The sequence below is a fragment of the Lepisosteus platostomus genome, chromosome 22 (genome assembly GCF_059453375.1).
Source record: "Lepisosteus platostomus isolate fLepPlt1 chromosome 22, fLepPlt1.hap1, whole genome shotgun sequence".
In the NCBI taxonomy this organism is placed as follows: domain Eukaryota; kingdom Metazoa; phylum Chordata; class Actinopteri; order Semionotiformes; family Lepisosteidae; genus Lepisosteus; species Lepisosteus platostomus.
Genome location: NC_142632.1, coordinates 4,754,445 through 4,770,357, shown reverse-complemented (window position 1 = coordinate 4,770,357; position 15,913 = coordinate 4,754,445).

Below are 15,913 nucleotides of genomic sequence, written 5' to 3'. Positions count from 1 at the left end.
AGGCTCAAAAGAGCCCACACACTCAGCCCTTAACCCCAGTGTGCAGAAATTGTCAAAACGTGTTTTTCAGCAGAAATAAACATGTTTCTGCAAGTTTGGTCAACCCCATGTAAGTTATGGGGCAGTAACATCACACTTTTCAAAACGTGTTTTTCAGCCCGAAATAAACACGTTTTTTCAGACAGCTGAATCTACTTGTAACAGCAAGGCTCAGAAGTGCCAACACACTCAGCCCTTAACCCCAGTGTGCAGAAAGGGTCAAAACGTGTTTTTCAGCAGAAATAAACATGTTTCTGCAAGTTTGGTCAACCCCATGTAAGTTATGGGGCAGTAACATCACACTTTTCAAAACGTGTTTTTCAGCCCGAAATAAACGCGTTTTTTCAGACAACTGAATCTCCTTGTAACAGCAAGGCTCAGAAGAGCCCACACACTCAGCCCTTAACCCCAGTGTACAGAAAGTGTCAAAACGTGTTTTTCAGCTGAAATAAACATGTTTCTGCAAGTTTGGTCAACCCCATGTAAGTTATGGGGCAGTAACATCACACTTTTCAAAACGTGTTTTTCAGCCCGAAATACGTTTTTTCAGACAGCTGAATCTACTTGTAACAGCAAGGCTCAGAAGAGCCAACACACTCAGCCCTTAACCCCAGTGTGCAGAAAGGGTCAAAACGTGTTTTTCAGCAGAAATAAACATGTTTCTGTAAGTTTGGTCAACCCCATGTAAGTTATGGGGCAGTAACATCACACTTTTCAAAACGTGTTTTTCAGCCCGAAATAAACGCGTTTTTTCAGGCAAATGAATCTCCTTGTAACAGCAAGGCTCAGAAGAGCCCACACACTCAGCCCTTAACCCCAGTGTACAGAAAGTGTCAAAACGTGTTTTTCAGCAGAAATAAACATGTTTCTGCAAGTTTGGTCAACCCCATGTAAGTTATGGGGCAGTAACATCACACTTTTCAAAACGTGTTTTTCAGCCCGAAATAAACGCGTTTTTTCAGACAACTGAATCTACTTGTAACAGCAAGGCTCAGAAGTGCCCACACACTCAACCCTTAACCCCAGTGTGCAGAAAGGGTCAAAACGTGTTTTTCAGCAGAAATAAACATGTTTCTGCAAGTTTGGTCAACCCCATGTAAGTTATGGGGCAGTAACATCACACTTTTCAAAACGTGTTTTTCAGCCCGAAATAAACACGTTTTTTCAGACAGCTGAATCTACTTGTAACAGCAAGGCTCAGAAGTGCCAACACACTCAGCCCTCTACCCCAGTGTGCAGAAAGGGTCAAAACGTGTTTTTCAGCAGAAATAAACATGTTTCTGCAAGTTTGGTCAACCCCATGTAAGTTATGGGGCAATAACATCACACTTTTCAAAACGTGTTTTTCAGCCAGAAATAAACGCGTTTTTTCAGGCAACTGAATCTACTTGTAACAGCAAGGCTCAGAAGTGCCCACACACTCAACCCTTAACCCCAGTGTACAGAAAGTGTCAAAACGTGTTTTTCAGCAGAAATAAACATGTTTCTGCAAGTTTGGTCAACCCCATGTAAGTTATGGGGCAGTAACATCACACTTTTCAAAACGTGTTTTTCAGCCCGAAATAAACGCGTTTTTTCAGGCAACTGAATCTCCTTGTAACAGCAAGGCTCAAAAGAGCCCACACACTCAGCCCTTAACCCCAGTGTGCAGAAATTGTCAAAACGTGTTTTTCAGCAGAAATAAACATGTTTCTGCAAGTTTGGTCAACCCCATGTAAGTTATGGGGCAGTAACATCACACTTTTCAAAACGTGTTTTTCAGCCCGAAATAAACACGTTTTTTCAGACAGCTGAATCTACTTGTAACAGCAAGGCTCAGAAGTGCCAACACACTCAGCCCTTAACCCCAGTGTGCAGAAAGGGTCAAAACGTGTTTTTCAGCAGAAATAAACATGTTTCTGCAAGTTTGGTCAACCCCATGTAAGTTATAGGGCAGTAACATCACACTTTTCAAAACGTGTTTTTCAGCCCGAAATAAACGCGTTTTTTCAGACAACTGAATCTCCTTGTAACAGCAAGGCTCAGAAGAGCCCACACACTCAGCCCTTAACCCCAGTGTACAGAAAGTGTCAAAACGTGTTTTTCAGCAGAAATAAACATGTTTCTGCAAGTTTGGTCAACCCCATGTAAGTTATGGGGCAGTAACATCACACTTTTCAAAACGTGTTTTTCAGCCCGAAATACGTTTTTTCAGACAGCTGAATCTACTTGTAACAGCAAGGCTCAGAAGAGCCAACACACTCAGCCCTTAACCCCAGTGTGCAGAAAGGGTCAAAACGTGTTTTTCAGCAGAAATAAACATGTTTCTGTAAGTTTGGTCAACCCCATGTAAGTTATGGGGCAGTAACATCACACTTTTCAAAACGTGTTTTTCAGCCCGAAATAAACGCGTTTTTTCAGGCAAATGAATCTCCTTGTAACAGCAAGGCTCAGAAGAGCCCACACACTCAGCCCTTAACCCCAGTGTACAGAAAGTGTCAAAACGTGTTTTTCAGCAGAAATAAACATGTTTCTGCAAGTTTGGTCAACCCCATGTAAGTTATGGGGCAGTAACATCACACTTTTCAAAACGTGTTTTTCAGCCCGATATAAACGCGTTTTTTCAGACAACTGAATCTCCTTGTAACAGCAAGGCTCAGAAGAGCCCACGCACTCAGCCCTTAACCCCAGTGTACAGAAAGTGTCAAAACGTGTTTTTCAGCAGAAATAAACATGTTTCTGCAAGTTTGGTCAACCCCATGTAAGTTATGAGGCAGTAACATCACACTTTTCAAAACGTGTTTTTCAGCCCGAAATAAACACGTTTTTTCAGACAGCTGAATATACTTGTAACAGCAAGGCTCAGAAGTGCCAACACACTCAGCCCTTAACCCCAGTGTGCAGAAAGGGTCAAAACGTGTTTTTCAGCAGAAATAAACATGTTTCTGCAAGTTTGGTCAACCCCATGTAAGTTATGGGGCAGTAACATCACACTTTTCAAAACGTGTTTTTCAGCCCGAAATAAACGCGTTTTTTCAGACAACTGAATCTCCTTGTAACAGCAAGGCTCAGAAGAGCCCACGCACTCAGCCCTTAACCCCAGTGTACAGAAAGTGTCAAAACGTGTTTTTCAGCAGAAATAAACATGTTTCTGCAAGTTTGGTCAACCCCATGTAAGTTATGGGGCAGTAACATCACACTTTTCAAAACGTGTTTTTCAGCCCGAAATAAAAGCGTTTTTTCAGACAACTGAATCTCCTTGTAACAGCAAGGCTCAGAAGAGCCCACACACTCAGCCCTTAACCCCAGTGTACAGAAAGTGTCAAAACGTGTTTTTCAGCAGAAATAAACATGTTTCTGCAAGTTTGGTCAACCCCATGTAAGTTATGGGGCAGTAACATCACACTTTTCAAAACGTGTTTTTCAGCCCGAAATAAACGCGTTTTTTCAGACAACTGAATCTCCTTGTAACAGCAAGGCTCAGAAGAGCCCACACACTCAGCCCTTAACCCCAGTGTACAGAAAGTGTCAAAACGTGTTTTTCAGCAGAAATAAACATGTTTCTGCAAGTTTGGTCAACCCCATGTAAGTTATGGGGCAGTAACATCACACTTTTCAAAACGTGTTTTTCAGCCCGAAATAAACGCGTTTTTTCAGGCAACTGAATCTCCTTGTAACAGCAAGGCTCAGAAGAGCCCACACACTCAGCCCTTAACCCCAGTGTACAGAAAGTGTCAAAACGTGTTTTTCAGCAGAAATAAACATGTTTCTGCAAGTTTGGTCAACCCCATGTAAGTTATGGGGCAGTAACATCACACTTTTCAAAACGTGTTTTTCAGCCCGAAATAAACACGTTTTTTCAGACAGCTGAATCTACTTGTAACAGCAAGGCTCAGAAGTGCCAACACACTCAGCCCTTAACCCCAGTGTGCAGAAAGGGTCAAAACGTGTTTTTCAGCCGAAATAAACATGTTTCTGCAAGTTTGGTCAACCCCATGTAAGTTATGGGGCAGTAACATCACACTTTTCAAAACGTGTTTTTCAGCCCGAAATAAACGCGTTTTTTCAGACAACTGAATCTCCTTGTAACAGCAAGGCTCAGAAGAGCCCACACACTCAGCCCTTAACCCCAGTGTACAGAAAGTGTCAAAACGTGTTTTTCAGCAGAAATAAACATGTTTCTGCAAGTTTGGTCAACCCCATTTAAGTTATGGGGCAGTAACATCACACTTTTCAAAACGTGTTTTTCAGCCCGAAATAAACGCGTTTTTTCAGGCAACTGAATCTCCTTGTAACAGCAAGGCTCAAAAGAGCCCACACACTCAGCCCTTAACCCCAGTGTGCAGAAATTGTCAAAACGTGTTTTTCAGCAGAAATAAACATGTTTCTGCAAGTTTGGTCAACCCCATGTAAGTTATGGGGCAGTAACATCACACTTTTCAAAACGTGTTTTTCAGCCCGAAATAAACACGTTTTTTCAGACAGCTGAATCTACTTGTAACAGCAAGGCTCAGAAGTGCCAACACACTCAGCCCTTAACCCCAGTGTGCAGAAAGGGTCAAAACGTGTTTTTCAGCAGAAATAAACATGTTTCTGCAAGTTTGGTCAACCCCATGTAAGTTATGGGGCAGTAACATCACACTTTTCAAAACGTGTTTTTCAGCCCGAAATAAACACGTTTTTTCAGACAGCTGAATCTACTTGTAACAGCAAGGCTCAGAAGTGCCAACACACTCAGCCCTTAACCCCAGTGTGCAGAAAGGGTCAAAACGTGTTTTTCAGCAGAAATAAACATGTTTCTGCAAGTTTGGTCAACCCCATGTAAGTTATGGGGCAGTAACATCACACTTTTCAAAACGTGTTTTTCAGCCCGAAATAAACACGTTTTTTCAGACTGCTGAATCTACTTGTAACAGCAAGGCTCAGAAGTGCCAACACACTCAGCCCTTAACCCCAGTGTGCAGAAAGGGTCAAAACGTGTTTTTCAGCAGAAATAAACATGTTTCTGCAAGTTTGGTCAACACCATGTAAGTTATGGGGCAGTAACATCACAGTTTTCAAAACGTGTTTTTCAGCCCGAAATAAACGCGTTTTTTCAGACAACTGAATCTACTTGTAACAGCAATGCTCAGAAGTGCCCACACACTCAACCCTTAACCACAGTGTGCAGAAAGGGTCAAAACGTGTTTTTCTGCAGAAATAAACATGTTTCTGCAAGTTTTGTCAACCCCATGTAAGTTATGGGGCAGTAACATCACACTTTTCAAAAAGTGTTTTTCGGCCCGAAATAAACACGTTTTTTCAGACAGCTGAATCTACTTGTAACAGCAAGGCTCAGAAGAGCCAACACACTCAGCCCTTAACCCCAGTGTGCAGAAAGGGTCAAAACGTGTTTTTCAGCAGAAATAAACATGTTTCTGCAAGTTTGGTCAACCCCATGTAAGTTATGGGGCAGTAACATCACACTTTTCAAAACGTGTTTTTCAGCCCGAAATAAACGCGTTTTTTTCAGGCAACTGAATCTCCTTGTAACAGCAAGGCTCAAAAGAGCCCACACACTCAGCCCTTAACCCCAGTGTGCAGAAATTGTCAAAACGTGTTTTTCAGCAGAAATAAACATGTTTCTGCAAGTTTGGTCAACCCCATGTAAGTTATGGGGCAGTAACATCACACTTTTCAAAACGTGTTTTTCAGCCCGAAATAAACACGTTTTTTCAGACAGCTGAATCTACTTGTAACAGCAAGGCTCAGAAGAGCCAACACACTCAGCCCTTAACCCCAGTGTGCAGAAAGGGTCAAAACATGTTTTTCAGCAGAAATAAACATGTTTCTGCAAGTTTGGTCAACCCCATGTAAGTTATGGGGCAGTAACATCACACTTTTCAAAACGTGTTTTTCAGCCCGAAATAAACGCGTTTTTTCAGGCAACTGAATCTCCTTGTAACAGCAAGGCTCAAAAGAGCCCACACACTCAGCCCTTAACCCCAGTGTGCAGAAATTGTCAAAACGTGTTTTTCAGCAGAAATAAACATGTTTCTGCAAGTTTGGTCAACCCCATGTAAGTTATGGGGCAGTAACATCACACTTTTCAAAACGTGTTTTTCAGCCCGAAATAAACACGTTTTTTCAGACAGCTGAATCTACTTGTAACAGCAAGGCTCAGAAGTGCCAACACACTCAGCCCTTAACCCCAGTGTGCAGAAAGGGTCAAAACGTGTTTTTCAGCAGAAATAAACATGTTTCTGCAAGTTTGGTCAACCCCATGTAAGTTATGGGGCAGTAACATCATACTTTTCAAAACGTGTTTTTCAGCCCGAAATAAACGCGTTTTTTCAGACAACTGAATCTACTTGTAACAGCAAGGCTCAGAAATGCCCACACACTCAACCCTTAACCCCAGTGTGCAGAAAGGGTCAAAACGTGTTTTTCAGCAGAAATAAACATGTTTCTGCAAGTTTGGTCAACCCCATGTAAGTTATGGGGCAGTAACATCACACTTTTCAAAACGTGTTTTTCAGCCCGAAATAAACGCGTTTTTTCAGACAACTGAATCTCCTTGTAACAGCAAGGCTCAGAAGAGCCCACACACTCAGCCCTTAACCCCAGTGTACAGAAAGTGTCAAAACGTGTTTTTCAGCTGAAATAAACATGTTTCTGCAAGTTTGGTCAACCCCATGTAAGTTATGGGGCAGTAACATCACACTTTTCAAAACGTGTTTTTCAGCCCGAAATAAACACGTTTTTTCAGACAGCTGAATCTACTTGTAACAGCAAGGCTCAGAAGTGCCAACACACTCAGCCCTTAACCCCAGTATGCAGAAAGGGTTAAAACGTGTTTTTCAGCAGAAATAAACATGTTTCTGCAAGTTTGGTCAACCCCATGTAAGTTATGGGGCAGTAACATCACACTTTTCAAAACGTGTTTTTCAGCCCGAAATAAACACGTTTTTTCAGACAGCTGAATCTCCTTGTAACAGCAAGGCTCAGAAGAGCCCACAAACTCAGCCCTTAACCCCAGTGTACAGAAAGTGTCAAAACGTGTTTTTCAGCTGAAATAAACATGTTTCTGCAAGTTTGGTCAACCCCATGTAAGTTATGGGGCAGTAACATCACACTTTTCAAAACGTGTTTTTCAGCCCGAAATAAACACGTTTTTTCAGACAGCTGAATCTACTTGTAACAGCAAGGCTCAGAAGTGCCAACACACTCAGCCCTTAACCCCAGTGTGCAGAAAGGGTCAAAACGTGTTTTTCAGCAGAAATAAACATGTTTCTGCAAGTTTGGTCAACCCCATGTAAGTTATGGGGCAGTAACATCACACTTTTCAAAACGTGTTTTTCAGCCCGAAATAAACACGTTTTTTCAAACAGCTGAATCTACTTGTAACAGCAAGGCTCAGAAGTGCCAACACACTCAGCCCTTAACCCCAGTGTGCAGAAAGGGTCAAAACGTGTTTTTCAGCAGAAATAAACATGTTTCTGCAAGTTTGGTCAACACCATGTAAGTTATGGGGCAGTAACATCACAGTTTTCAAAACGTGTTTTTCAGCCAGAAATAAACGCGTTTTTTCAGGCAACTGAATCTACTTGTAACAGCAAGGCTCAGAAGTGCCCACACACTCAACCCTTAACCCCAGTGTACAGAAAGTGTCAAAACGTGTTTTTCAGCAGAAATAAACATGTTTCTGCAAGTTTGGTCAACCCCATGTAAGTTATGGGGCAGTAACATCACACTTTTCAAAACGTGTTTTTCAGCCCGAAATAAACGCGTTTTTTCAGGCAACTGAATCTCATTGTAACAGCAAGGCTCAAAAGAGCCCACACACTCAGCCCTTAACCCCAGTGTGCAGAAATTGTCAAAACGTGTTTTTCAGCAGAAATAAACATGTTTCTGCAAGTTTGGTCAACCCCATGTAAGTTATGGGGCAGTAACATCACACTTTTCAAAACGTGTTTTTCAGCCCGAAATAAACACGTTTTTTCAGACAGCTGAATCTACTTGTAACAGCAAGGCTCAGAAGTGCCAACACACTCAGCCCTTAACCCCAGTGTGCAGAAAGGGTCAAAACGTGTTTTTCAGCAGAAATAAACATGTTTCTGCAAGTTTGGTCAACCCCATGTAAGTTATGGGGCAGTAACATCACACTTTTCAAAACGTGTTTTTCAGCCCGAAATAAACGCGTTTTTTCAGACAACTGAATCTACTTGTAACAGCAAGGCTCAGAAATGCCCACACACTCAACCCTTAACCCCAGTGTGCAGAAAGGGTCAAAACGTGTTTTTCAGCAGAAATAAACATGTTTCTGCAAGTTTGGTCAACCCCATGTAAGTTATGGGGCAGTAACATCACACTTTTCAAAACGTGTTTTTCAGCCCGAAATAAACGCGTTTTTTCAGACAACTGAATCTCCTTGTAACAGCAAGGCTCAGAAGAGCCCACACACTCAGCCCTTAACCCCAGTGTACAGAAAGTGTCAAAACGTGTTTTTCAGCTGAAATAAACATGTTTCTGCAAGTTTGGTCAACCCCATGTAAGTTATGGGGCAGTAACATCACACTTTTCAAAACGTGTTTTTCAGCCCGAAATAAACACGTTTTTTCAGACAGCTGAATCTACTTGTAACAGCAAGGCTCAGAAGTGCCAACACACTCAGCCCTTAACCCCAGTATGCAGAAAGGGTCAAAACGTGTTTTTCAGCAGAAATAAACATGTTTCTGCAAGTTTGGTCAACCCCATGTAAGTTATGGGGCAGTAACATCACACTTTTCAAAACGTGTTTTTCAGCCCGAAATAAACACGTTTTTTCAGACAGCTGAATCTACTTGTAACAGCAAGGCTCAGAAGTGCCAACACACTCAGCCCTTAACCCCAGTGTGCAGAAAGGGTCAAAACGTGTTTTTCAGCAGAAATAAACATGTTTCTGCAAGTTTGGTCAACCCCATGTAAGTTATGGGGCAGTAACATCACACTTTTCAAAACGTGTTTTTCAGCCCGAAATAAACGCGTTTTTTCAGACAACTGAATCTACTTGTAACAGCAAGGCTCAGAAATGCCCACACACTCAACCCTTAACCCCAGTGTGCAGAAAGGGTCAAAACGTGTTTTTCAGCAGAAATAAACATGTTTCTGCAAGTTTGGTCAACCCCATGTAAGTTATGGGGCAGTAACATCACACTTTTCAAAACGTGTTTTTCAGCCCGAAATAAACGCGTTTTTTCAGACAACTGAATCTCCTTGTAACAGCAAGGCTCAGAAGAGCCCACAAACTCAGCCCTTAACCCCAGTGTACAGAAAGTGTCAAAACGTGTTTTTCAGCTGAAATAAACATGTTTCTGCAAGTTTGGTCAACCCCATGTAAGTTATGGGGCAGTAACATCACACTTTTCAAAACGTGTTTTTCAGCCCGAAATAAACACGTTTTTTCAGACAGCTGAATATACTTGTAACAGCAAGGCTCAGAAGTGCCAACACACTCAGCCCTTAACCCCAGTGTGCAGAAAGGGTCAAAACGTGTTTTTCAGCAGAAATAAACATGTTTCTGCAAGTTTGGTCAACCCCATGTAAGTTATGGGGCAGTAACATCACACTTTTCAAAACGTGTTTTTCAGCCCGAAATAAACACGTTTTTTCAGACAGCTGAATCTACTTGTAACAGCAAGGCTCAGAAGTGCCAACACACTCAGCCCTTAACCCCAGTGTGCAGAAAGGGTCAAAACGTGTTTTTCAGCAGAAATAAACATGTTTCTGCAAGTTTGGTCAACACCATGTAAGTTATGGGGCAGTAACATCACAGTTTTCAAAACGTGTTTTTCAGCCCGAAATAAACGCGTTTTTTCAGACAACTGAATCTACTTGTAACAGCAATGCTCAGAAGTGCCCACACACTCAACCCTTAACCCCAGTGTGCAGAAAGGGTCAAAACGTGTTTTTCTGCAGAAATAAACATGTTTCTGCAAGTTTTGTCAACCCCATGTAAGTTATGGGGCAGTAACATCACACTTTTCAAAAAGTGTTTTTCAGCCCGAAATAAACACGTTTTTTCAGACAGCTGAATCTACTTGTAACAGCAAGGCTCAGAAGAGCCAACACACTCAGCCCTTAACCCCAGTGTGCAGAAAGGGTCAAAACGTGTTTTTCAGCAGAAATAAACATGTTTCTGCAAGTTTGGTCAACCCCATGTAAGTTATGGGGCAGTAACATCACACTTTTCAAAACGTGTTTTTCAGCCCGAAATAAACGCGTTTTTTCAGGCAACTGAATCTCCTTGTAACAGCAAGGCTCAAAAGAGCCCACACACTCAGCCCTTAACCCCAGTGTGCAGAAATTGTCAAAACGTGTTTTTCAGCAGAAATAAACATGTTTCTGCAAGTTTGGTCAACCCCATGTAAGTTATGGGGCAGTAACATCACACTTTTCAAAACGTGTTTTTCAGCCCGAAATAAACACGTTTTTTCAGACAGCTGAATCTACTTGTAACAGCAAGGCTCAGAAGAGCCAACACACTCAGCCCTTAACCCCAGTGTGCTGAAAGGGTCAAAACATGTTTTTCAGCAGAAATAAACATGTTTCTGTAAGTTTGGTCAACCCCATGTAAGTTATGGGGCAGTAACATCACACTTTTCAAAACGTGTTTTTCAGCCCGAAATAAACGCGTTTTTTCAGACAACTGAATCTACTTGTAACAGCAAGGCTCAGAAGTGCCCACACACTCAACCCTTAACCCCAGTGTGCAGAAAGGGTCAAAACGTGTTTTTCAGCAGAAATAAACATGTTTCTGCAAGTTTGGTCAACCCCATGTAAGTTATGGGGCAGTAACATCACACTTTTCAAAACGTGTTTTTCAGCCCGAAATAAACACGTTTTTTCAGACAGCTGAATCTACTTGTAACAGCAAGGCTCAGAAGTGCCAACACACTCAGCCCTTAACCCCAGTGTGCAGAAAGGGTCAAAACGTGTTTTTCAGCAGAAATAAACATGTTTCTGCAAGTTTGGTCAACCCCATGTAAGTTATGGGGCAATAACATCACACTTTTCAAAACGTGTTTTTCAGCCAGAAATAAACGCGTTTTTTCAGGCAACTGAATCTACTTGTAACAGCAAGGCTCAGAAGTGCCCACACACTCAACCCTTAACCCCAGTGTACAGAAAGTGTCAAAACGTGTTTTTCAGCAGAAATAAACATGTTTCTGCAAGTTTGGTCAACCCCATGTAAGTTATGGGGCAGTAACATCACACTTTTCAAAACGTGTTTTTCAGCCCGAAATAAACACGTTTTTTCAGACAGCTGAATCTACTTGTAACAGCAAGGCTCAGAAGTGCCAACACACTCAGCCCTTAACCCCAGTGTGCAGAAAGGGTCAAAACGTGTTTTTCAGCAGAAATAAACATGTTTCTGCAAGTTTGGTCAACCCCATGTAAGTTATGGGGCAGTAACATCACACTTTTCAAAACGTGTTTTTCAGCCCGAAATAAACACGTTTTTTCAGACAGCTGAATCTACTTGTAACAGCAAGGCTCAGAAGTGCCAACACACTCAGCCCTTAACCCCAGTGTGCAGAAAGGGTCAAAACGTGTTTTTCAGCAGAAATAAACATGTTTCTGCAAGTTTGGTCAACCCCATGTAAGTTATGGGGCAGTAACATCACACTTTTCAAAACGTGTTTTTCAGCCCGAAATAAACGCGTTTTTTCAGACAACTGAATCTCCTTGTAACAGCAAGGCTCAGAAGAGCCCACACACTCAGCCCTTAACCCCAGTGTACAGAAAGTGTCAAAACGTGTTTTTCAGCTGAAATAAACATGTTTCTGCAAGTTTGGTCAACCCCATGTAAGTTATGGGGCAGTAACATCACACTTTTCAAAACGTGTTTTTCAGCCCGAAATACGTTTTTTCAGACAGCTGAATCTACTTGTAACAGCAAGGCTCAGAAGAGCCAACACACTCAGCCCTTAACCCCAGTGTGCAGAAAGGGTCAAAACGTGTTTTTCAGCAGAAATAAACATGTTTCTGTAAGTTTGGTCAACCCCATGTAAGTTATGGGGCAGTAACATCACACTTTTCAAAACGTGTTTTTCAGCCCGAAATAAACGCGTTTTTTCAGGCAAATGAATCTCCTTGTAACAGCAAGGCTCAGAAGAGCCCACACACTCAGCCCTTAACCCCAGTGTACAGAAAGTGTCAAAACGTGTTTTTCAGCAGAAATAAACATGTTTCTGCAAGTTTGGTCAACCCCATGTAAGTTATGGGGCAGTAACATCACACTTTTCAAAACGTGTTTTTCAGCCCGAAATAAACGCGTTTTTTCAGACAACTGAATCTACTTGTAACAGCAAGGCTCAGAAGTGCCCACACACTCAACCCTTAACCCCAGTGTGCAGAAAGGGTCAAAACGTGTTTTTCAGCAGAAATAAACATGTTTCTGCAAGTTTGGTCAACCCCATGTAAGTTATGGGGCAGTAACATCACACTTTTCAAAACGTGTTTTTCAGCCCGAAATAAACACGTTTTTTCAGACAGCTGAATCTACTTGTAACAGCAAGGCTCAGAAGTGCCAACACACTCAGCCCTCTACCCCAGTGTGCAGAAAGGGTCAAAACGTGTTTTTCAGCAGAAATAAACATGTTTCTGCAAGTTTGGTCAACCCCATGTAAGTTATGGGGCAATAACATCACACTTTTCAAAACGTGTTTTTCAGCCAGAAATAAACGCGTTTTTTCAGGCAACTGAATCTCCTTGTAACAGCAAGGCTCAAAAGAGCCCACACACTCAGCCCTTAACCCCAGTGTGCAGAAATTGTCAAAACGTGTTTTTCAGCAGAAATAAACATGTTTCTGCAAGTTTGGTCAACCCCATGTAAGTTATGGGGCAGTAACATCACACTTTTCAAAACGTGTTTTTCAGCCCGAAATAAACACGTTTTTTCAGACAGCTGAATCTACTTGTAACAGCAAGGCTCAGAAGTGCCAACACACTCAGCCCTTAACCCCAGTGTGCAGAAAGGGTCAAAACGTGTTTTTCAGCAGAAATAAACATGTTTCTGCAAGTTTGGTCAACCCCATGTAAGTTATGGGGCAGTAACATCACACTTTTCAAAACGTGTTTTTCAGCCCGAAATAAACGCGTTTTTTCAGACAACTGAATCTCCTTGTAACAGCAAGGCTCAGAAGAGCCCACACACTCAGCCCTTAACCCCAGTGTACAGAAAGTGTCAAAACGTGTTTTTCAGCAGAAATAAACATGTTTCTGCAAGTTTGGTCAACCCCATGTAAGTTATGGGGCAGTAACATCACACTTTTCAAAACGTGTTTTTCAGCCCGAAATACGTTTTTTCAGACAGCTGAATCTACTTGTAACAGCAAGGCTCAGAAGAGCCAACACACTCAGCCCTTAACCCCAGTGTGCAGAAAGGGTCAAAACGTGTTTTTCAGCAGAAATAAACATGTTTCTGTAAGTTTGGTCAACCCCATGTAAGTTATGGGGCAGTAACATCACACTTTTCAAAACGTGTTTTTCAGCCCGAAATAAACGCGTTTTTTCAGGCAAATGAATCTCCTTGTAACAGCAAGGCTCAGAAGAGCCCACACACTCAGCCCTTAACCCCAGTGTACAGAAAGTGTCAAAACGTGTTTTTCAGCAGAAATAAACATGTTTCTGCAAGTTTGGTCAACCCCATGTAAGTTATGGGGCAGTAACATCACACTTTTCAAAACGTTTTTTTCAGCCCGAAATAAACGCGTTTTTTCAGACAACTGAATCTCCTTGTAACAGCAAGGCTCAGAAGAGCCCACGCACTCAGCCCTTAACCCCAGTGTACAGAAAGTGTCAAAACGTGTTTTTCAGCAGAAATAAACATGTTTCTGCAAGTTTGGTCAACCCCATGTAAGTTATGGGGCAGTAACATCACACTTTTCAAAACGTGTTTTTCAGCCCGAAATAAAAGCGTTTTTTCAGACAACTGAATCTCCTTGTAACAGCAAGGCTCAGAAGGGCCCACACACTCAGCCCTTAACCCCAGTGTACAGAAAGTGTCAAAACGTGTTTTTCAGCAGAAATAAACATGTTTCTGCAAGTTTGGTCAACCCCATGTAAGTTATGGGGCAGTAACATCACACTTTTCAAAACGTGTTTTTCAGCCCGAAATAAACACGTTTTTTCAGACAGCTGAATCTACTTGTAACAGCAAGGCTCAGAAGTGCCAACACACTCAGCCCTTAACCCCAGTGTGCAGAAAGGGTCAAAACGTGTTTTTCAGCAGAAATAAACATGTTTCTGCAAGTTTGGTCAACCCCATGTAAGTTATGGGGCAGTAACATCACACTTTTCAAAACGTGTTTTTCAGCCCGAAATAAACGCGTTTTTTTCAGGCAACTGAATCTCCTTGTAACAGCAAGGCTCAAAAGAGCCCACACACTCAGCCCTTAACCCCAGTGTGCAGAAATTGTCAAAACATGTTTTTCAGCAGAAATAAACATGTTTCTGTAAGTTTGGTCAACCCCATGTAAGTTATGGGGCAGTAACATCATACTTTTCAAAACGTGTTTTTCAGCCCGAAATAAACGCGTTTTTTCAGACAACTGAATCTACTTGTAACAGCAAGGCTCAGAAGTGCCCACACACTCAACCCTTAACCCCAGTGTGCAGAAAGGGTCAACACGTGTTTTTCAGCAGAAATAAACATGTTTCTGCAAGTTTGGTCAACCCCATGTAAGTTATGGGGCAGTAACATCACACTTTTCAAAACGTGTTTTTCAGCCCGAAATAAACACGTTTTTTCAGACAGCTGAATCTACTTGTAACAGCAAGGCTCAGAAGTGCCAACACACTCAGCCCTTAACCCCAGTGTGCAGAAAGGGTCAAAACGTGTTTTTCAGCAGAAATAAACATGTTTCTGCAAGTTTGGTCAACCCCATGTAAGTTATGGGGCAATAACATCACACTTTTCAAAACGTGTTTTTCAGCCAGAAATAAACGCGTTTTTTCAGACAACTGAATCTACTTGTAACAGCAAGGCTCAGAAATGCCCACACACTCAACCCTTAACCCCAGTGTGCAGAAAGGGTCAAAACGTGTTTTTCAGCAGAAATAAACATGTTTCTGCAAGTTTGGTCAACCCCATGTAAGTTATGGGGCAGTAACATCACACTTTTCAAAACGTGTTTTTCAGCCCGAAATAAACGCGTTTTTTCAGGCAAATGAATCTCCTTGTAACAGCAAGGCTCAGAAGAGCCCACACACTCAGCCCTTAACCCCAGTGTACAGAAAGTGTCAAAACGTGTTTTTCAGCAGAAATAAACATGTTTCTGCAAGTTTGGTCAACCCCATGTAAGTTATGGGGCAATAACATCACACTTTTCAAAACGTGTTTTTCAGCCAGAAATAAACGCGTTTTTTCAGGCAACTGAATCTACTTGTAACAGCAAGGCTCAGAAGTGCCCACACACTCAACCCTTAACCCCAGTGTACAGAAAGTGTCAAAACGTGTTTTTCAGCAGAAATAAACATGTTTCTGCAAGTTTGGTCAACCCCATGTAAGTTATGGGGCAGTAACATCACACTTTTCAAAACGTGTTTTTCAGCCCGAAATAAACGCGTTTTTTCAGGCAACTGAATCTCCTTGTAACAGCAAGGCTCAAAAGAGCCCACACACTCAGCCCTTAACCCCAGTGTGCAGAAATTGTCAAAACGTGTTTTTCAGCAGAAATAAACATGTTTCTGCAAGTTTGGTCAACCCCATGTAAGTTATGGGGCAGTAACATCACACTTTTCAAAACGTGTTTTTCAGCCCGAAATAAACACGTTTTTTCAGACAGCTGAATCTACTTGTAACAGCAAGGCTCAGAAGTGCCAACACACTCAGCCCTTAACCCCAGTGTGCAGAAAGGGTCAAAACGTGTTT